Here is a 20,532-nt window from a genome sequence, read left to right as displayed (position 1 = left end):
TTATGAACAACTAACAAAACTCCCCTTTCAAAATATAATAGTTTCAGACATAGTTAACTTGAATATAAAACCATACTCCGGAACTTCTGGGCGTTGAAAACATCCTGCTTTATATTTGTCCTGGAGAGTTGTTGCCATGCTACAAGCACCCTGTTGTATCTCTTGTTGGGACAACATTTTCTTTGTATTTTCCCATATCCAGTAGAGTATTAGACAAAAGGTAATTTATACAGACTATGCAAAATATAATAATATGAACTGTGCCACAGAGACTCAGGATACATCTACACTACACAAAAATACCCCACCCCAAACAAAACCCAGCAACAAGCAGGTCTCAGATTCTGGGTCGGCTGGGTTGAATAGGGACTGGAAGTGGCTGGCTCACTACAAAAGCAATTTTCCCTCTCTTGGTGTTGACACCTCCTCATCAGTTATTGGGAATGGACCACATCCACCCTGACTGAAATGGCCTTGTCAACACTGGTTCTCCACTTGTAAGGTTCTCCACTCACATGCCAATATATTTATGCCTGTATCTGTAATTTTCACTCCATGCATCTGAAGAAGTGGGAAGGGGGGTTTACCCATGAAAGCTTATGCCCGAATAAATCTGTTAGTGATTAAGGTCCCACGGGACTCCTTGTTGTTTTTAATTTGTCTAGAACCTAACTGTTTGGAGGTTAAATATGTGTAGTAAAGTGGCTAGAATGTAAGCGTACTACTACTTTCTGCTGGACTGCATGTGAACTGCTCACTTGTGCATCATAGGCTCTCTGCTGCTAACAAAATCTTCTTTACCTCAAATACTGCTTCAGGGCCTAATCTATGCTAGGACATTTTTATCATTCTGAGAGTCATTTGGCCATCTCAGCAGACTTGTAAAACCCCTCATATCCGCCAAAAGTGCTCCAAATGGTTTCCATGTATGCCACATACCATCTGGTTTAAACTTATTTTTAGCAAGACTAAACACTGTTTTCATCTTATCCATTTTAGTGCCAGTACAGACAAAAGCCATTGACATAATAGCTCAGACAGTTCAAATAGTTGGCTTATTACTGACCCTTTTTTCTCTTGGAGCTGTGCTGGGAATTGTGTGGGAATAAACAGAAATGTGATTCATGTCTCTCGAAGGTTGCACTGTGTGTTCCTCTAGATAGTTATGAAGCCTCTTTTGAAAACATCAGCCCATGAATGTTAGGCCAGGTGAGTAACAAGAGATTGTGGATATGTCATAGGGTACCTGTCCTCTTCAGAGAGAGATGGGCCAGCCCCACCTGTGCCATAATTAGTTAGCTGCATCCCACCCTGAAGGGATGGGAGTAAGATGATCAGATGATAACTTAATGGACAAACAGGCCTCAAAAAAGAGCAGAGAGAGATGAATCTTGGGTATGAAACCAGATGGAGTGGGCAGACTCATGTGGAAGGCCCTGAGCCAGTATCTGGAACCAGCCTGAGAGCCAGCCCTCTATACTGGAGCTAGGGGAAAGTCTCCAAGGTAGCCCAGAAAGTGGCTGAGAACCAAACCCAGAGGGGAGGCTGAAGAGGCCATGAAGGGTTGAAGAATCTTTTTATTTATTGGAACTTTTTAGATGGAATTTGTTACTCCTCCCCGTTACCCCAGAAGGGATTAAGTTTGTTTTGTGCATTGTCTGGAGGACCAATCTCTAGTACTGACCTGTGTTTTGGAAGCTGAGGGGAAGTTAACTGAGGCAGGAAGCACTGGCAGTGCCACACTTGAGAAGCAGGGTGTGTTATAAAGTGTCCACATCCCACAACAGGGACTGCCAATGCCAGAGAAACTGTCAAGGTTGTCTTGAAACTTCTCATATCAGGGCTTCAAAGATGGCACCTTCAATGATGTGAGTCCTTGGACCAGTTGCCTGAAAATATTTATGTACCATGCAACATTTCATAACATGTATGTCTGACGTATATTGGCAGAAGAAGATGGGAAGTACTGTGCTCATAAATATATTGGATGCTATAAGCTTAGTGGCAAAACTTGGAAAAAAACTTAGTGGAAAAAACTTCTGTTAAGGCCATGCAGCATGGCAAAGCTGGGAATAGAATGTAGGTAGCCTGAGTCTCAAGCCTTTTCCCCAGACCACCTGCTCTTCAGAGTAAGCAATCCTGATTGGAATCTCCTTCAGTGCAACGTATACAACAGGCCCACTCAGAGTTCATTCTAGGGTTAGAAAAAGTCAATTTTTCATAGAGATTCCCTATTTAAAATTGGGATTATTGCTTGAACAGATAACATCCCTAGGACCAGAGGGATCTCTTTAAATGTACCACCCTACTTTGATTTGTTGTCCTCCCCTTGACCTTTTTTGCTTTTTCATATTTGTGTTCATATATTTGTATTGCTTTAGTACCTAGCAGCCCCGGTCATGGATCAGTATACTGGCATTATACAAATACAGAACAAAAACAGTTACTTTTTTTGCTTTGGCCTCCACATCAATAAAGCAATAGTTATAAAATTGCTTTTATGGTGTTTCACTCCATATTCTTTATGAAAATATGCTGATCATATGGATCTGACATAACTGAGATATACTTTATGCAAGATGGCTCATGAGATATCATTGGAAACGTAATGATTTACTGAATGTGATTATCCAATTTGTATGCTTGTATCATTTCTGTATCTGGAGTAAGGAATATTAAGTATGTATCTGTATTTCAAATGTGCGACTTTGGGTGTCAGCCCCAACCAGCCCTTCAGGTACAACAATGGAAAAGCCAGACAGGGCTAATCGGCCATTAGCAGAGACAGTGGACTGTGAAAAAGCTTAGTCTTCCTGTGGGTGCTCCAGACAGCCTACGAGTAGTGGCTGCCACAGCTCAGCAGAGACATGGGTATGCGTCACCTGGTGCTGGATGCACCCCTTGGAATGCCAGTGTTTTTCCATTGGGAGACAAAAGGCTCCTGCCATACACGAGCTATATAAGGCGGGGGAATGACATCATCAAGGTTCTTCTCTGCCTCCCCACCCAAAGAGACACTGGAAAAACACCTGGAAGAAAGAACTAAAATGAGGGGAGAGAGGTTGAACCCAAGCTAGAAGGGCATCTAGTTTGTGAGTAATAATACCTGAGGTCTCAAGAGGGAGACCACTGCAGCTGCCTTTCAAGACTTCCTGTAATCTGCCTGCAACAATATCTAGGGTGAGCAATTACTTCTTGTAACCAATTTCTTTAGTGAAACAAACTTAGTTTGCATGGTAGGTTTGATTTCCTTAGTAATCCGCTTTGTTCTGTTTGCTGCCCCTTTAACCACTTAAAATCTGCCTTTTATAGTTAATAAACCCAGATTCTGTAATTTCTAAGGGGAGCGGGGGGCAAGAAGTTGTGCATACCTTCCTCCACATTGAGGGAGGAGGCGGATTTCATAATGTACCTTTTGGGTCTGCACTCCAAGGGAGGTGAACATCTGAGTGCTGGGGCAAGTCCCTTATGCTGGGTCTTCCCAGAGCTGATCTCTGTGTCTGTATCATTCTGCAGATGATCCAGAGTCTGCATGTCAGCAAAAATTCTCTCAAAACTGAAGCAGACTGAAAAAAAGATGTTCCTTGCTGTTCCATGAAAGCCTGCTCTTTATGGTTTCATGTTAATGAAAACTCTTTGGGAAATTTTTGTCTTCTAATTACAGTTTGTAATAGCCAAAAATTGCAAGATTGGAAATCCTTTAGTTAAGTTTGCTACTACCACCTTTTTAATCCAGCAAAGTAGTATGCTGTGTGTGTGTGTGTGTGTGTGTATGTGTGTGTGTGTATATATATATATATATATATATATATATATATATATATATATATATATATATAGCTGGTTTTGTGGTGGAAATATAGCATCTTTGGGATTGGTTTGGAAGGTCTTGGATTCTGAAATCCATGATACTGAATGGGGATGAGCAAATGGATTTTAGGATCTAAGACCAGCACTTGGTTTTGTGAGATAAGGCTTGTGGTGCCCAGTGTACAATATTTCCCTTCCAATCTGTGAGGAGACTTTTTTTTCCCTCCATGGCCCAGGCAGCTATTTATTATATGGGCCCTATGTTACACAGGTAGTAAGCCAAGGCCACTACCATTGGCATAAGTACTATTGCCATGGTCTAACTGTTACAATGTTCTATTTTGAGAATGTCTTAAGGAGAGTCATTCATTTCCTTTACCTAAGTAAGGAAAAAGAAAAATCTAGTGGTAAATCACAAGACCAGGAATCAGGAGATTTAGTGTTCCATTCCTGACTGCCATAGATTCGCTATGTGATGTCAACAACCTCCCAGTCTTGGGTTCTCCATCAGTAAAATGGGAATTTTAACACTTAATTAACAATTGTAAATCAAAAACAACGAGGAGTCCTTGTGGCACCTTAGAGACTAACAGATTCATTTGGGCATAAGCTTTCGTGGGCTAGAACCCACTTCATCGGATGCATGAAGTGAAAAATACAGGAGCAGGTATAAACACATGAAAGGATGGGGGTTGCTTTACCAAGTGTGAGGTCAGTCTAACGAGATAAATCAATTAACAGCAGGATATCAAGGGAGGAAAAACAACTTCTGAAGTGGTAAGTGAGTGGCCCATTACAGACAGTTGACAAGAAGGTGTGAGTAACAGTAGGGAGAAATTATTATTTGGGAAATTAAATTTAGGTTTTGTAATGACCCAACCACTCCCAGTCTTTATTCAGGCCTAATCTGATGGTATCAAGTTTGCAAATTAATTCCAGTTCTGCAGCTTCCCGTTGGAGTCTGTTCTTGAAGTTTTTGTTGTTGAAGAATTGCCACTTTTAGGTCTGTTATTGAGAGACCAAAGAGATTGAAGTGAAGCTGCAGAACTGGAACTGGAACAGACTCCAACATGAAGTGCCTCTTGTTTGAAGCAGGATCTCCTTGGGCTCCTTCCTGTGCAGCAGCAGGGACAGCTGCTAGAAGGACTAGCTCTTGTCCAGAACCCACTCCATATATGTTCACCAGGACCCCCAATAGGATCTTCTCAAACCTCCATATTCACTGGGAGCAACAGGGGCTGAGAAGAAGCTCTTGTTGGAAAACAAAACCACCTCAGTGGACATCTCTTCTCTACCCATAATATCACTGCTTTGAAATTCTTCTTAGCTCAGCATCACTCCTGCCTCCCTACTTTTGATAATAACTCAACACATCTGGATCCAGCTTTCATAGAAGTTCTCTTCACCCTCCTCTGGCTTTTGTCCCTTCTGTCAGGATGTAGCTCTCCAAAATGTTTTCTCTCTCCTTCTATGCTCCCACTTCTGTCCTTTTCTCTTCATCTGGAGTTCCTGTTCTGTTCTCTAAGAAACTTATGTTTGGCTCCACAGCCTATTTATTCATACCCCTCCTCCTCTTTGCTGACATTGAAACCAGGCTCTTAGAATCCATCTTCATTTTTGGCTCCTCCTTATCTAGCTCCACCTTACCCAGTGGTCACAGCACCACTTTAGGGGTTTTCTCTCCTGTGTAGGACATTTCAGCTTCTTCTTCTCCTCGCTCCTTTTGCCTCTGACTTCCACTCCATCTCATTGGTGTTTGTTTGTTGCTCTCATAAGCCCCTGTACCTCTTCTGACTATTTCCTCCTCTTTCCACAACTCCTTACCTAGTAGGCTACATTAATGACTTGCATGATTCCACTGCTACTTGAACCTCACAGTAACCTCTTTGTTCAGTTTTGGAATGACTTTCCCCATCACACTGTCTAGAACACTGTTTAATTGGACTTTACTAAGCAGTGCTTTCAGTGTGTGTGTGTGTGTGTGTGTGTGTTGTGTGCTCTCTCTGATCACCGGTTAACTCTTCTACACCCTTACACGTGAAACCAAAGTCTCTAATGATTCTTTAGGGGTTGAAAACTTCTATTAATGGGTGGGAGAAAGTCAAAATATTCTCAGTCCTGGTCCAGTGTCTTATCCAATTGGCCATTCTGCCTCCAAAAATGCAATAGCGTGTCATTATGAATATATTATCCCCGTTTACTTCTAGAGGCTGTGTGAGGGGGGGGATATATGTCTTAAGCTTTCAAGTGTCTGCATAATCCCATTATTTTATCCCTTGCACCTTCCTTCTAGTCTATCCTAGCATTTTCATCTCCTTCCATTTCTTTCTGCAGACCCCAGATGTGCTACCCCAGACTTCTGCACACCCCCAATTAAGTCAATGGTGCTCCTCAATGGTACATCCCATGGTAATGTATTCAATTGCAGGTTCTGGGCTGTAGCCTGTTAGATCCTTGGGAGAGGGAATACCTTGTTATAAAGTATCATGAATGCTTATGCAGCTATATCCATAATAATAGCCAGTTTGCACCATTTCTTCCTGAGCAGAGCTCCTCATTGTTTTCTGTGGGGACTGTCTTCCATAAAAACTGATTACCTGATATGACACTATGCATATCTCTAGAGTACATAGGGTAAAAATATTTAGGTTCAAAATTAGTTTTTTAGTTAAACTTTAAAGCAACAAAAATGGGCTCAGCTCTTACCATCCTGATCTATTTCTGTGGGTTATTCTGCTTTTAGGGGAAGAAGATAGAGAATGCACTACACCATATGACCTAAAAGATTGTTTTGTGTTATCCTTCCAATTATCCTGGGTGGGATTATTTTATCTGTGTCTATGTACTGAACAGTTCTAAAACAAATTACCATGTGATATTGTTTCAAACATGATTTTGTATCACTGAAGCAAAGCACACTGTAAATTGCAAAATAAAGAATAAAACCATAATTACTGCTTTCATTTATTCATACCATATTAATGTAACATAATTATCCAGCAGGCAGACAGAATCTTATGAATATTCAACAAAAAGCTACAGAATGGTTATTCTAATGAACACATAAAAAACTAACACTTTAAAGCAGCAAATCATTTTTCTTTGGTTTTTAAAGTAATAAATGCTTTGAACTTTGTAATTGAAATAATGTACTCAAGCACCACAGACACGGGGTACATACAAGGATACTGAGTGACTGAGAATATTTCAGAATAGACAGAAGTGTCAAGTGGAGTGCCAGAGTGATAAGCATTTAAGTACAAAGATTGCACAATGTGCCAACATTTCTCAATGGTCTTTGTCATGTGAATTCCTATCTATAAAGGACTCAGAAGGAGTGGAGGCCCCAAATGAAGCCTTAGGCTTGAATCATAGTCCAAAAGAACAAAACAGAAAGGCAGGGGGAGGAGAGTTCTCTAATCATCCACTAGGTTGTCGAGAACAGGCTATTGAAGTTCACAATGAAACCATCAGAACTGTGTGTCCAGTAAATAACTAAAAGAGATGGTTTCAAACTTTGTTCCACTATAACGTCAGCATTGTGCCACTTAAATGTTTATATAGCTGATTAAAGAGAGTCACACAATTGTTCTAGTTTGTGTTTTTCAAGCCTGTATTATCATGTTCAATTCAGATTACATTGTTTGTGTAAGGAAAGGCTATAAACACCTCAGATAAGGGAAACTGACCTAGCCTAACCATACATATGACACTTATTCTCCTTCTGAAAATGAACAATTTAGCGTATCTCAACCATCCCAGAAAATATTTATAGTCTTCCTGGGATAATCCAGAATCCTCATCTGAATTAATATTTATGCTTGTATTGTTGTATAAAGGAACATTTTGCTATTTATTGTCATTTGCCTGCCACCAAATAACAGCTATAACTTTTACAGATGAAATTAGAGACAGTCCTTACCCCAAAGAAATTTTGTTTTAAAGAGCTGAATCATAAAACGGGGAAGAGAAGCAACAACGAGAGTTAGTGTTTAAAATTAGTAATAGGTCATGCTAATGCCAGTCTCCCTAACACAGGCATAATTTCACCTCTTTCCCCCCTCTCCATTCCCCTGTAGCTGTTTTGGTTTTTTCTGTTGTTCTCATCAACACATTGTCTAACACCTATAGATGCAGAAGAAAGTTCTAGGGTTTATAGGCTTTGCAATGGAAGGGTGTCTGAAGGAGGAGATTGTGGAGGTTTGTTAGATTAATGGGATCAGTTGTTTCCCCCAAACCTGTAAGAAAAATTCTTGCTTTATTGTGCAATGCAGCCAACAAATCACTTAGATGATCCTAGGGTCATGGAATTAAATATACACATGAGAACAAAATACCTGAGGTCCTGATCCTACAATGAGCTCCCCTCAGGGCAGACTTCCATTGACTTCAGTGTGGTTACATGCAGGTACAGGATCAAAGTCTAAAAGATGCGGGGCAAGACAGATGTATTAAAGTATCATTTCTTTGATTTACCCTCAGCAAATATACTGTAATGTTTTTTGTCTTACAACAGAAGTGTCAGGATAACCATGTCAGGACAACCATCAGTCAGTAGAATATATTGAATTTTTACCTATAATTTAATATGCAATTAATATTTATGTTAGACATTCAGCAGCTTTAAGGTGAAAGGATATTGTAGAAAAAATTAATCTTAAAAATGCACATTTACCATATACACATAGGAGGTGAACCATAAGATATCAGTCCCAGTATCTGAATAGAAATTACCGTTATCTCCTGTAAAAACATCTGTTAGTGTAAACTAAAGGCATTTTCTGTTTGAGAGCTGCCATGCACTAGAAAGGTCAGGAAGCTCATTTTCCTCTAGTCTCAGCCAATAAAACTGATACAAGTGTGGCATACCTAAATAAACATCCACAATATTTTTTGCATAAATGTAGAGCGACACAAGAATTGAGATGCAATTATTTAGCATTTATGGTGGAAGGAGATGGTTTATTTAACATGTCAAGGACTGCATCCCCTGAGAGAGAGAGAGAAACCGCTCGCTGAAATGACTAAACTTTTACAAAGTGTTTCCATGGCTGTTGTGTCAAACAGGTAATTCTTACAGCCATTGGGCACAATTTATGCTGAATTTAAAGCCATTTCAGAGAGAGCCTTTTGGGAGTATTTAGGCCACAATTACAGCAAGTGAAGATTCAAAATTAGCAAAAAGCATTTAATTTAATCAGTTGAATTAACTCGGCAGTACTGTAGGTATAGTGTGCTGGGGATAAGATAACTGAACCTGAAAATCTAATTTGACAAGATTTGGGGTATCAACCTTTATTAATAAAATATTAGTGACTGAGTAAGAAAAAAGTCATGTCTCTTCTTGAATACTATTGGTCACACATTCTCATTGCATGATTATGTCAAATAGTTTGTGCATGTACTATAAAATAACAGACAACTTGTTTAGTAATTGATATCAAAATAGCAAAATCCTTTCAAAGCCATCTGAAGTTAATTGAAAAACTCCAATTGACGTCAATAGATTTCGGATCAGGACTTCAGTGAGACAGGCTATTACGTGCCATCCTGCATAGGTCATATAGATGTTTCATCTATTACCAGTAGCACCAATTGGAATGATTTTCATATCAGTATTCTGAATCTGACTATTTTATCTTTAATCAGGATTCCCTGGAGTCAGATTAGGAAGGAAATGGCAGAATCCCAAATCAGATTTGTAGTTCATGAGAGGGGGAAGGGAAGAGGAGGGGGATATTTGAGCAAAAAGCTGACTTCGTCAACAAATCTGTAACTGAGTCAGAGCAAGGGACCTTGCATGTCATTTAATGTCTTTAAGCTGCATGAACCATTCTTTTAAAACCCTGTATTCTGTTAGAGCAGGGGTTGGCAACCTTTGGCACGTGGCTCACCAGGGTAAGCACCCTGCCGGGCCAGGCTGGTTTGTTTACCTGCCACATCCACAGATTCGGCCGATCGCGGCTCTCACTGGCCGTGGTTTGCCATCCTGGGCCAATGGGGGCAGCGGAAAGTGGCGGCCAGCACATCCCTCAGCCCGTGCCACTTCCTGCTGCCCCCATTGGCCCGGAACGGTGAACCACGGCCAGTGGGAGCCGCGATCGGCCAAACCTGTGGATGCGGCAGGTAAACAAACTGGCCCGGCCTGCCAGGGCGCTTACCCTGGTGAGATGTGTGCCAGAGGTTGCCAACCCCTGTGTTAGAGTAATGAGTGTACAGGTCCTTGGACCCATTTACAGGAGCTCTATTTAATCCATATTTATACAAGACTCCTCCCTCTGGTATCCCAATTCTGCTAAGGCTTGACCAATCCTCAGGGCAGGGGAGAATTACTGGGCAGCCACTTCACAACCTCTCAAGAGCTGGGCCGCATGGAGCTTCTGAAGGATGAGTCCCCTGTCAGGGTGTCTGTATTTTTGCTCTTCTCTCTAACCCCAGAAAGGGAGAGATCAAAGATGTAGAGCAGAGGGCGGTTGTGTAGAGTTTTGAAGGTGAGGGTAAAATGCTTAAACTTGATGCTGTCGGCAAAATGGGTGTGTGTGTGTGTGTGTGTGTGTGTGTGTGTGTGTGTGGAGAGCTATATGTTGTGGGCCTCATCATTAAGTGATGAATTGAGACTGACCACAGACCTCCCAAGAAACCAATGAACTACTGGCAAAAAGCTGAAACTTGATCTGGCTCCAGTTATGTGACCTGGGCTGAGGTTCCAAAGGTTAGTACCTGTGGTCCATGACATAAGTCAGTATCCACTGATCCCTGTGGTAACTGTTTGTATTTTTTTTTAATCAACTGGAGAAAAAAAAACAGTGTAGTTACTAACAGATTACTTTGTGGTTGTTAGTGTCTCTCAGCCAGTAACTCTGCTCTTACAGGCTATTCTTGCTGTCATAGTTAGAGTTCATTGGATGGTGATAGTTCCATTCTGAGGCAAATTTTAAGGCTTCAACATTTGTTTCCATTCTACACTGAAAGTGGTTTTTTTTTTTTGTTCCAAACTTTTTTTTTTTCCAAAATGGAATTGTTAAAACGTCCATTTTCAGATAGAAAACCAGAGAACCCTGGACCAAAAAAGCACTATCCAAGAAAAATTTAATCAAAAGTGATGCATCTCTGTACAACTTCTTGGCTTCAACAAAACAGCATATTTCAACACAATTTAATGTAGTTGAAAATGTTCTCACTAGCTCCAGTCACAATGGTTCCTTGTGCAGAGACTTGCCCACCTCTGAGGTAGCTCTTCCACTTGGAACCTGTTTGTTGCTCCTGGTGATTTTTTCCACTAGTAGTGACTAGAATGCGATATGCTACTTCTGTTGGTTGTAGTCTGAATGTTCTAAAGAAGTCAATGCTAGTTCAGATTTTGTCTGTTCCTCCTGGAGGTCAGATTAGCCTTTCTTGGTGATGCAGATGGTATAGCAGTAATCATGGCCAAGTTCACTTTGTTTGAAATCTAACACATTCTCTCATTTGCATTAGATTTTGCTCTTAGTCTTAGTATTTCTTTTACGAAATTTCCTGAAAGGTAGCTCAAAAATCACCTTAGAGTCCTTCTGCTCATGAGTCTAAAGGGTATATCTTCTCTTGTCTTTTGACTGCCAGTTAATTCAATGTAGCTAACACATTTGTAGGGGTCAGTGTAGATCTTCTCTACACTCTTGATTCACATTAGATCAGGTAGGTCTACACTTTTTTGAGTTGTGGTTGTGATTCCCAACTTGAGGAGCCACATTTGTGCTAGCTCTCATTAAGCTAGTACACTAAAAATAAAGCACCACCATGGCAGCACAAATGATGGGAGGGGTTAGCTACCCTGAGTATGTGCCTAGGGTCTTTGGAACAGCTAGCCCCAACTACAGCTTGCACTGCCCTGGTTACCAGCTATTTTTTTTGGTGCGCCAACTCCAGGAAACACACTCATACTAACTCTGACTTAGCTAGAAGTCACAACCCCGGCTAGAAGTGGAGACATTTGTAGACTTTATTGACCAAATATGAGGGGAATGTCTGCACTGGCCTTTACAAACATAACTACATCAAGGTAATTGGCAACTGAAAGTGTAGTGAAGACAACCCTAAGTGGTCAGTCTAATAAAGCATTGTCTTGTGATATAGTATAGTAGCTTTCATATCAGTGGAAAAAATATTTCAAGGATCTCTTAAATGCACTAATTAAATGTTTTAACTTTGAGCCTATTTCACATAATTTTTTTTCATTTTAACATTTAGCGGTTGCTAATAACTGTTTACATAGTAGCTGAGATTCTTCTTACAGTTTGTTCCAATATCTTTTTTTAAATTAACTTTTTTAACTTATTTTCAGTCAGAAATAATCTATTTTACAAATGTTTACACTTAAAAGACCCAGTGAATGTCTATTTCTGTATTGTCATCATCCTAATCAGAGCCTTGTCCTCCAGCTGTACTTTAATGGATGTATTTTGGTTTGTATGTCTCTACACCTTGACCTAAAATGGCAAGTAGTTGCTTTTTATTGTAAGCATGATAATTTTGCACTTCTTGTGCTAGACACTTCCATTCTGTTGCCATTTGCGATACATTTGGAGGCAATAATTTTGGTCTCTGCCATTGGTTTACTCTTGCATTGTCATTTCGGTATGAATTTTTAATTTTGATGCATTTCAGTTCATTCACTGTTAATACTTTCACTTGGAGACTACAATTTTCACTAGCTATGCACGCATCCACTGTTCTGTGCAGAGCTACGTCCATTTGCTTTGATGTGATTATCAAGTTATGCTGCAAATAATTTGGTCTTTAATTAGTTCTTCTGTTAACTGTTCAAAATCACATGACTTAGCTTTGTGACATAGATTGGTAACATAATACCCAATTGTCTCACCTGGCTGACAGTTTTTCATAAAGAAAACAGTGCATTTCCCAAGTGAAGTTTTTATGTGGTTTGTACTATTGAAATTTCTGTATGATTTTTGTGTAGCAGTTTGATTCCCTTCATGTTCTCATCATAGTGTATCCCTTCAATGGCCCTAGGCATGGCACACGTAGTAGAGGATTTTGCCCTCTGTAGAATCTCTGGAAGGCTTCTTTCCAGAAGGAGGCATTCAAAAGGTTTCATTTGCTCCATTTTATTTTTAATAATTTTATTATTTGTTTTTGAGATACCTCTGGCACCATGAAATTAAAGATATGACCAGGAGTGCTGGCAAAGAAAAGGAAGCTATCTTGAACCTAGTCACAACACCTAGATTAGGGTTCCAGTGACAAATACTTGTCATGTAATAGGTTAGTAGCCACTGACTTTAAAGTCCCTTTTGTGCTCTTTTATTGTTTTTGAACCACAAGGACACACCAGCCTCTTATTCTGCCTCCCACTCTGATACGTGGTCTCCTTTGTCCCCCTACATAGGTTGATTTGTATTGGTGTTCTGTATAAGACACGGTGATATTTCTGTGATGACTGAGGCAAGTTTGAATAAACTAGGCATAAACTAGAATAAACAAGTTTGAATAAATGAGACAACACAACTGTGGCATAAGTGAAGGTGACAACTTTTATCTAATGTTGGGGAGGTAATCAAACATTAACAATCAATCCAGGATTATGAATTGGTCTAGTGTAGTATATCTAATTGGCCAGTCCAGGCTAGTAGAAATTGGGATGGATGGGCTGTTGTCTTCCAGCATGCTGCAAGGGGGAATCTGAAAGCATCAAATAAGGAACAGTAGGAGGAGACAGCCACCAATTGTCCCCTTTCAGTCTTGCAAATGGACCAATAGCAGCCCAAAAGTCCTGTGTCCACCCTCACTCCAGGCAGGTAGGTAATGGTAGGGGCAACAGACAGTTGGCTCCAAAAATGGCCCCGTGGCGGCCCCAAGGGAGCAGATAGAGTTCATGCACCAGAATCTGCCTCTCTTTTTGGAGGAAAGAGGAATGTTATGGGAAAAAGGCATCCATCCCTGATAGTCCATCCAAAGACTTCCAGGCAGACGGAGTATGTGGGGTAACTGAAATATTTAATTATTTAAAATCATAAATTTTATAAGGCAAATGGAATACTTGTGCTGCAGTCATCTAGCCTTGCTCTCTTCTCAGCCTCAGTCTTTTTAACTGGCTTTTGTCTCTCTGTATATGAGAGTCAACCAGTAGCATGGGACTTCTTAGTGTCCAGGTAGATGTGTGATAATGTTAAACTTCCAACTGAAGTATAATTCTCTGAAGGTGGTAGAACTACACATGCTATCTTACAATACACATTGACTTTTTCATTATCAGAGAAACAGTGCCATAGACAAAAAGAGCACAAAGCACTCACCAACATTTCATCTACCTTTCTCTCTCCCTGCCTCCAGCAGCATCTCAGATTGTCAGATGTGCTGCTCCCTTCCTCCAGGATGGAATTAATTACAGCTGATCAAAACTTTTCAGTGGACCATTTTCTGTGAGAAAACACTGTTTTTAGTCAAAATCAAAACATTTCATGGGAACATGTCTATTTCAACATAATTTTCAATGAGGGAAAAGTCTAATGTTCATGTTTCTGATTCATTTCGTTTTTCAACTATTATGATTAACATGTGTATCATATTTAAACTGTTTGTTTCAACAGTATTTAAATGAAATTAGTAAATCTGTTTCATGGGGGGGAAGTCTCAATTTTGACTTTTCAGTTTTGATTCAGCATGAAAACAAACTTCAGAATTTCCTTTTGGGATGGAAATTTGTTTTCTAACCAGAATTAATCTACTACTTGTTTAGAGCAGTAGCAGATTATGTTCTTCACCCAATTCTGGGGGTGCATGTGAAATCAAGGCTCTGCCCATTCCTGGCCCATCTTTCATGTGAGGGGGAGCAGTTACCACATGAAGCATATTCCTTCCTTCTCTCTCCTCCACCCACAGCTTATGTGATACAGAGAAGTAAAGGAATGTGTTATGTCAATGTATTCCCCAAGTAGGATGCATAGGGCAAGCTACAATTCTGCCCTAAAGAAAAAAACCAGGGGATTTTTTTTTTAAATAATAAACACTAATGGGGAGAGTGGGAATGAGGGAAATCATCTGGGGGGGGGGGAAATTAAATTCTGTATTGTTAAAAAATCCATGAATTCTCATTGTCTTGGTGAATATTTTATCTCTAAACAGATATCTATTTGTCAAAGCCAGTTCCTTTGACTATGTGCTGGGGTAAAGAAAGTCATCCCTCCACTACTAGGTTGCACTTCTCTATTGAAACCGCCATGGGACTACTCACATGAGGAATAGCTACAGAATTTGTGTCTTTTGATCTGGAGCAGGTGATAGGAGGATGCCTCCAAATGATCAGGTATATTCTTTTTTTTGTTGTCGTCCCCCCCCTTCTCCCCTCTCCCATTCTTAGCTCAGTGCTGACACATGCAAAAGTGTTTTATTACCTTGTTGCTGATTTCAATGGAAGTAAAACCAGGCCTAAATATTAGTTGGGTTCGAATGTATATGTGTAAAGAATGTGCTGAATGTGGCTTTTGTACTGATGTATACATACTACATTCCTAGCAAAAGCCAACTGGGTGTGACACCATTATACCACAATTAAAACTTGAAAATGATCCCATTTAATTTTCTCTCAGTCTTAAATACATTATTAATCTTAGTTGTGCCTCCCATGTTTGCTTTATGGGATTACATAGAGGTAATCTTGCAATGGGATTAGGTCTGTTCTTACTTTTCTTGTATTCTACTGAAAAAAATTGGACTATCTGAGGATAACTTTTTAAAAAATATAACCGTTACATTTAAAGAAGATTTCAGTTTGACTCATTAATATTCCATTTACCAGACTGTTTTCAGTGTCTGTGATCCGCCAGAAACCCTGTCATTTTTGTGTTGGCTAGCTGTTTTGCCTTAACCATAGATACAGTTGGCACAAGGTCTGACTGGTTTAAGCAGATGGACATTGCCAGTCAGTTAACCTCAGCAAGAGTCCAACAATCAACTGTTATCAAATAGTATAGACAATAGATCTTCATTCAGGTCACACCTTTTTTTCTTAGCATTAAGCATTTGATGCTATAACATGCTGCATTTTCATCATAGTTGCTTTACGTAATGAACAAATAGTTTGTGGAACATATTATAACTTTAATGGCAGTCAAGCTTTAAATGTTTATCTGTGGAAGGCATGGGGTCATGCAAATTCAGATCACTAGATGAATGGAATGGATTGAGCCCTGAAAAATAAAGAACTGTCTTCCCAAGAAGACAAGTAACAGACCCACTGAGAATACCAGATCCAAGCCCCAGACCAGGGGCGGCTCTAGGCACCAGCAAAACAAGCTGGTGCCTAGGGCGGCGAAATCTAGGGGGCGGCAGGCTGGACCAGCGGACCTGCCGCAGGCATGACTGCGGGAGGGGCGCTGCCCCGGCGCGACGGCTGGACCTCCGCAGGCATGACTGCGGCAGCTCAGCGGAGCCGCTGGATCGCCGAACCGCGCGCGCAGCCGGGGTCCAGCCGAGCCACGCGGGACCAGCGGACCCTCTGCAGTCATGCCCGCAGGAGGTCCGCTGCTCCCGCGGCTCCGGGGCGCCTCCCGCGCATGACTGCTTGGGGCAGCCAAAACGGTAGAGCCGCCCCTGCCCCAGACTATTACACACACCACTAGCCACAGGTTATCCCATGTAGGCCCCACCTCTAGCTTTTGTGCTAAGGCCCAATTCTGCACTGTGTCCAGTAAAAAGTGGAACTAACCATTTTTGTCCCAGCCATTGCTCTGCATGCTGTATCCTGTTGTTTGAGCCTTCATCTGTTGTCTCTGTAAGCTCATCAGGACACAAATTAAATCTCTTCCTATATATTTGGAAAGTGCCTAATACATTTTTAGGACTTAAAAAATGTCAAGGCATCCACAGAATAGGATGGAGATGCTTCTTTTTTTATTAGTCTCTATAAATGTAACGGAATTGCTTTTATTGTTAATAATTGTATTATGAATATTTTGGTTGAATAGAATTAAAATTTTGCAAGCTTTATGGAGCCTATATATATGAATTTTCTCAAAAGCAAAATGTCTCAACTGTTGTCAAAAAAACTCTTCCTGCCCTCCTCTGCCCCTAGCATCCAACCCATCCTCCACAACCACAGAGGATCCCTTGTAATCATGCAAGCAGCAAATATCTCCAATAGCTGGTGATGGGACACTAGATGGTGAGGGCTGTGAGTTATTAGAGAAAATTCTTTCCCAGGAGTCTGGCTGGTGGGTCTTGCCCACATGCTCAGGGTCTAACTGATCACCATATTTGGGCTCGGGAAGGAATTTCCCCGCCCCAGGTCAGATAGGCAGAGACCCTGGGAGTCCCTGAATTATGGAAACCATATTTATTCTGCTAGTATGGATAGATCACTTGAAATATACTGGGTGCGCCAGCATAGAGAGAAAGTGTGTGTCTGTGTGTGTGTGCGCACGCGCGCCATATATGGATATATTAGGGAATGAGTGCATATATTAAAACCAGGCACCTCTTAACTCAGGGGTGTTGTACATTCAGTAGATGATCACTTTAGGTTTTAATGACCTTGTAAGGGTTATGTTTTTCCATGGAGTAGCTGTTTTTAATCAGTTTTGCCAGTGTATTAGACACAAGCAGGCTGCTTACAACATAAGGCATGTAAGTCTCATTACTTTCCTGTTTCCCCCCAACCTTTTGTTCTACATATGTTTATAATTCCCTTTGCTTGGAGAATTCTGTCTGTCAGGGTTTCTTCTGCTTTTTATGTGTCATCCCATATTAGTAAATGATAGTGGGAACTTGTTCTGTAGTCTAGGCTTCAGTGGCAAAACCCATCCAATCAGCAGATATGGCAACATCTTATTGAGGAGACTGGGCTGAGGCAGTTCTCATAAGCATTTTCTACAAATACCAACTATTCCTGTGCTCTGATCATTGCTGAAGTAGTCCTCTTCCAAGCTTCTGTTATATTGACAAACATAGATCCCCAGACTCCCATCTGTAAACCACTTTTGGTATAATCCATGATCAGCACACACCCTCCCACAGACTGGGTTTGGAAGATGATTTAGGTAGTCGCTGTATGGCCAATGCATGCTTCTTAGACTACACAACAGGAAAAAACTGTAGGGTGCACAGGCACAAAATACAGTCCTCATTTTTGTTCAGAGTTTACTGTATCTTTGATTAAGCAAGCTTTCATGGTCACTAGATGGCAGTATATCCTCCAAGATACAAAACCCCCATCACAGTATGCATTCTAAATTGAGAATTAATGTTATTTGAATCAGTTCAGTCAGTATTAAATCACTTATTGTTGATGAAACAAAAAAAATAACATCAGTGTTTTCATTTTCTTTTGAAGTGGCAGTTCTGAGAGTTCGGAAGAGTCCCTTTTTCCTCACTAGCATATTAAGTTTTAAGTTATTAGTTGATTATTATATTTGATTGAGGTTTTTAAGGATAAACATTCCAGCTAATTCTGGCATATTTACTGACCCACATGCAATTAACAATATCTAGTATTAGTAAACAGTATATTACATTTATGTGTTGCTCTACCAAAATCTTTCTCTCTTCTTGTAATAGATTCCTCAAAGAAAAAATAATTACCATATTCCCCAATATTTTTACTTTTTTTTTCAGGTTTCTTCCCCTCTTTCCCCCCCCCCCCCCGGAATGTCATAGAATACAAGAGCTGTTTTTAAATTTCAGTGGTAGTTTTATCATTTGTATTCCTTAGCTTCATACTTGCCTTCAGATTGTACTACCAATATTACTTGCATATTTAATAACAATAATCTGAAAAATTTAAAATTTTCCATTTTTATATCTGTGCAGAATCAATCTTATACTTTTTACACCCAGTTTCTTATAATACACCTGTGCAATTATTTCAAAATATGATGACTGGAAACATACCTTAAAAAATTGGAATTTTCAGTGTATGATTTTCATTTTAATGATGCTTCTGGGGAAAATATCAAGTGTATGTAAATATAATTAGAAATGTAAGTCAAACAATTTGCAGTGTATATTTATTATACTTAGCAAAACATGGATTGCATATTTTTCTTCAACAGACATAAATATTATTTTTAGGAATTTAGCAAACAAACATTTACAGTATATGTTGCATTATTTAACCATGCACTGCATGCTGAATTTTCTTAACAGCATGTCAATATTGCATCAATATCATAATTAGAAATTTAGCAGTCAAATAGATTTGCAGTGTATGCTTATCATGATTAGCAAAGCATGCACTGCATATTTCTCTTAACAGCATGCCAATATCGTCATTAGAAAATCAGCAATCAAATGGATCTGTAGCTGGTGCACATGTCAAACATGTAACACAGAACCCAGAAGGACCTTCTTTAGCATAAGTTTATATTTGCTCATAATCACAAGAGCTATCTTGATACCATCTTTTACAGGAAAACCTTTAAAATACTGTTTCTGTAAACACAGTATGATATAAACCTTTTCCTTAAACTCTAGTAATAGTGCATTAGGATTCATGAAGGTATCATAAAATGGTTTGTGAAACACTTATATTATACTGCCTTTAACTTCACAGCAAAACAGCTTTGATTTTGGGGGTAATCTTAGTACTCTGTATACATATGCAATTATTTATTACTAGTTCCTCTTTTTGCTTTAAATTGCATAAAAGGTTTTTAAATGCTGTCTCTGTTTATCTTATAAAGTTGTGGTTGTCTACTATTTTTTAAAATGAGATACAGTAAAAGAATGGCATCTTGGTAAAATGTATTTAACTATTTCATTAGAGTATAAAAAGTATAACTATAATAACATTCTAACTTGATGAAAATGTGAATAGCAGTAGATTCTAATTCTGTGCCATATGCTAGAGAATTAATGGCCACACCATCACTGTAAATTAGCAAGCACTTAAAGATTCTTCCAAATTACAGGTACAGATTTTCTATTTTGGTATTGGTCTAATGTGGAGATTCCTGGTTATAAAGAACATGTATAGAAGTGAATATTTTTTTCTTTCTGATTTCATGTAATTTCTGAAAATGTTTGAAACAAATCAAACCAATTGTGTGCAGGCAGAATGATAGAACATTAGTTTTCAAAAATATCATGTTGTTGGAAAAATAGGAAGATGTAAATTGCTTCTGTGGCTTTTGTAAATAAGTTATTGCAGAGCAAAATTTTGGCCTTGAATCTTCTTTACCTGTGAAACACTCCTCTATTTTTTTAGATTTGCTTTAAACACAATAATATAATAAGAAATAGCAGAATCCTACTTCAAAGAACTATTTGGGTAGTAAAAATATAGACTCTTGATATTCTTAATCAACCAATTATCAGTCTTCCTTCATGTGCTTTGTGACTTGTGGGGTAATGGCTCCAGCGAAGATGATAGCACCAGTCTGGACATCGTAGAATAAAGATTCACTTCTCACAGAGATGACTACTGTAGTCCCTCCAGCGTGCATGAGGTCTGTGCATCGGTCATTTCTCTGACATTTTGCAATAGGTGAGGACAAGGACATAGCATAGACTATTTAAGGTTGGTAGTTCAACCTTGCCTAACATTTCACTTTGGCTACTATTGTTTTTAATAGCTCCATTTCCACACTGGACCTACTACTTTTATGGGTGTGGAAGCGTGATTTTGATCTTTCCATTGGGTTGCGAATAATCAGGTCATCTACAGAAAGCAGCATGAACCCTGACATTCCCCATTTAAAACCAATGATCTGCCCAAACTCATCTGCCTTG

The 20,532-nt window shown here is 39.6% G+C and overlaps 1 long non-coding RNA gene across 1 annotated transcript in view; it reads left to right on the top strand.

Moving 5' to 3' along the window:
• The window catches only part of LOC120398839, a 95,504-nt gene that overhangs the window by 21,346 nt on the left and 53,626 nt on the right, over positions 1-20,532 (top strand). Inside the window, exons 2-3 of the long non-coding RNA XR_005594739.1 lie at positions 6,145-6,219; positions 14,932-15,112. This is a non-coding gene — a long non-coding RNA (uncharacterized LOC120398839). The remainder of the gene's footprint in view (positions 1-6,144; positions 6,220-14,931; positions 15,113-20,532) is intronic.

Source organism: Mauremys reevesii, linkage group 2 (genome assembly GCF_016161935.1).
Source record: "Mauremys reevesii isolate NIE-2019 linkage group 2, ASM1616193v1, whole genome shotgun sequence".
Taxonomy (NCBI): Eukaryota; Metazoa; Chordata; order Testudines; family Geoemydidae; genus Mauremys; species Mauremys reevesii.
This window is presented reverse-complemented; position numbering and strand designations above follow the sequence as displayed.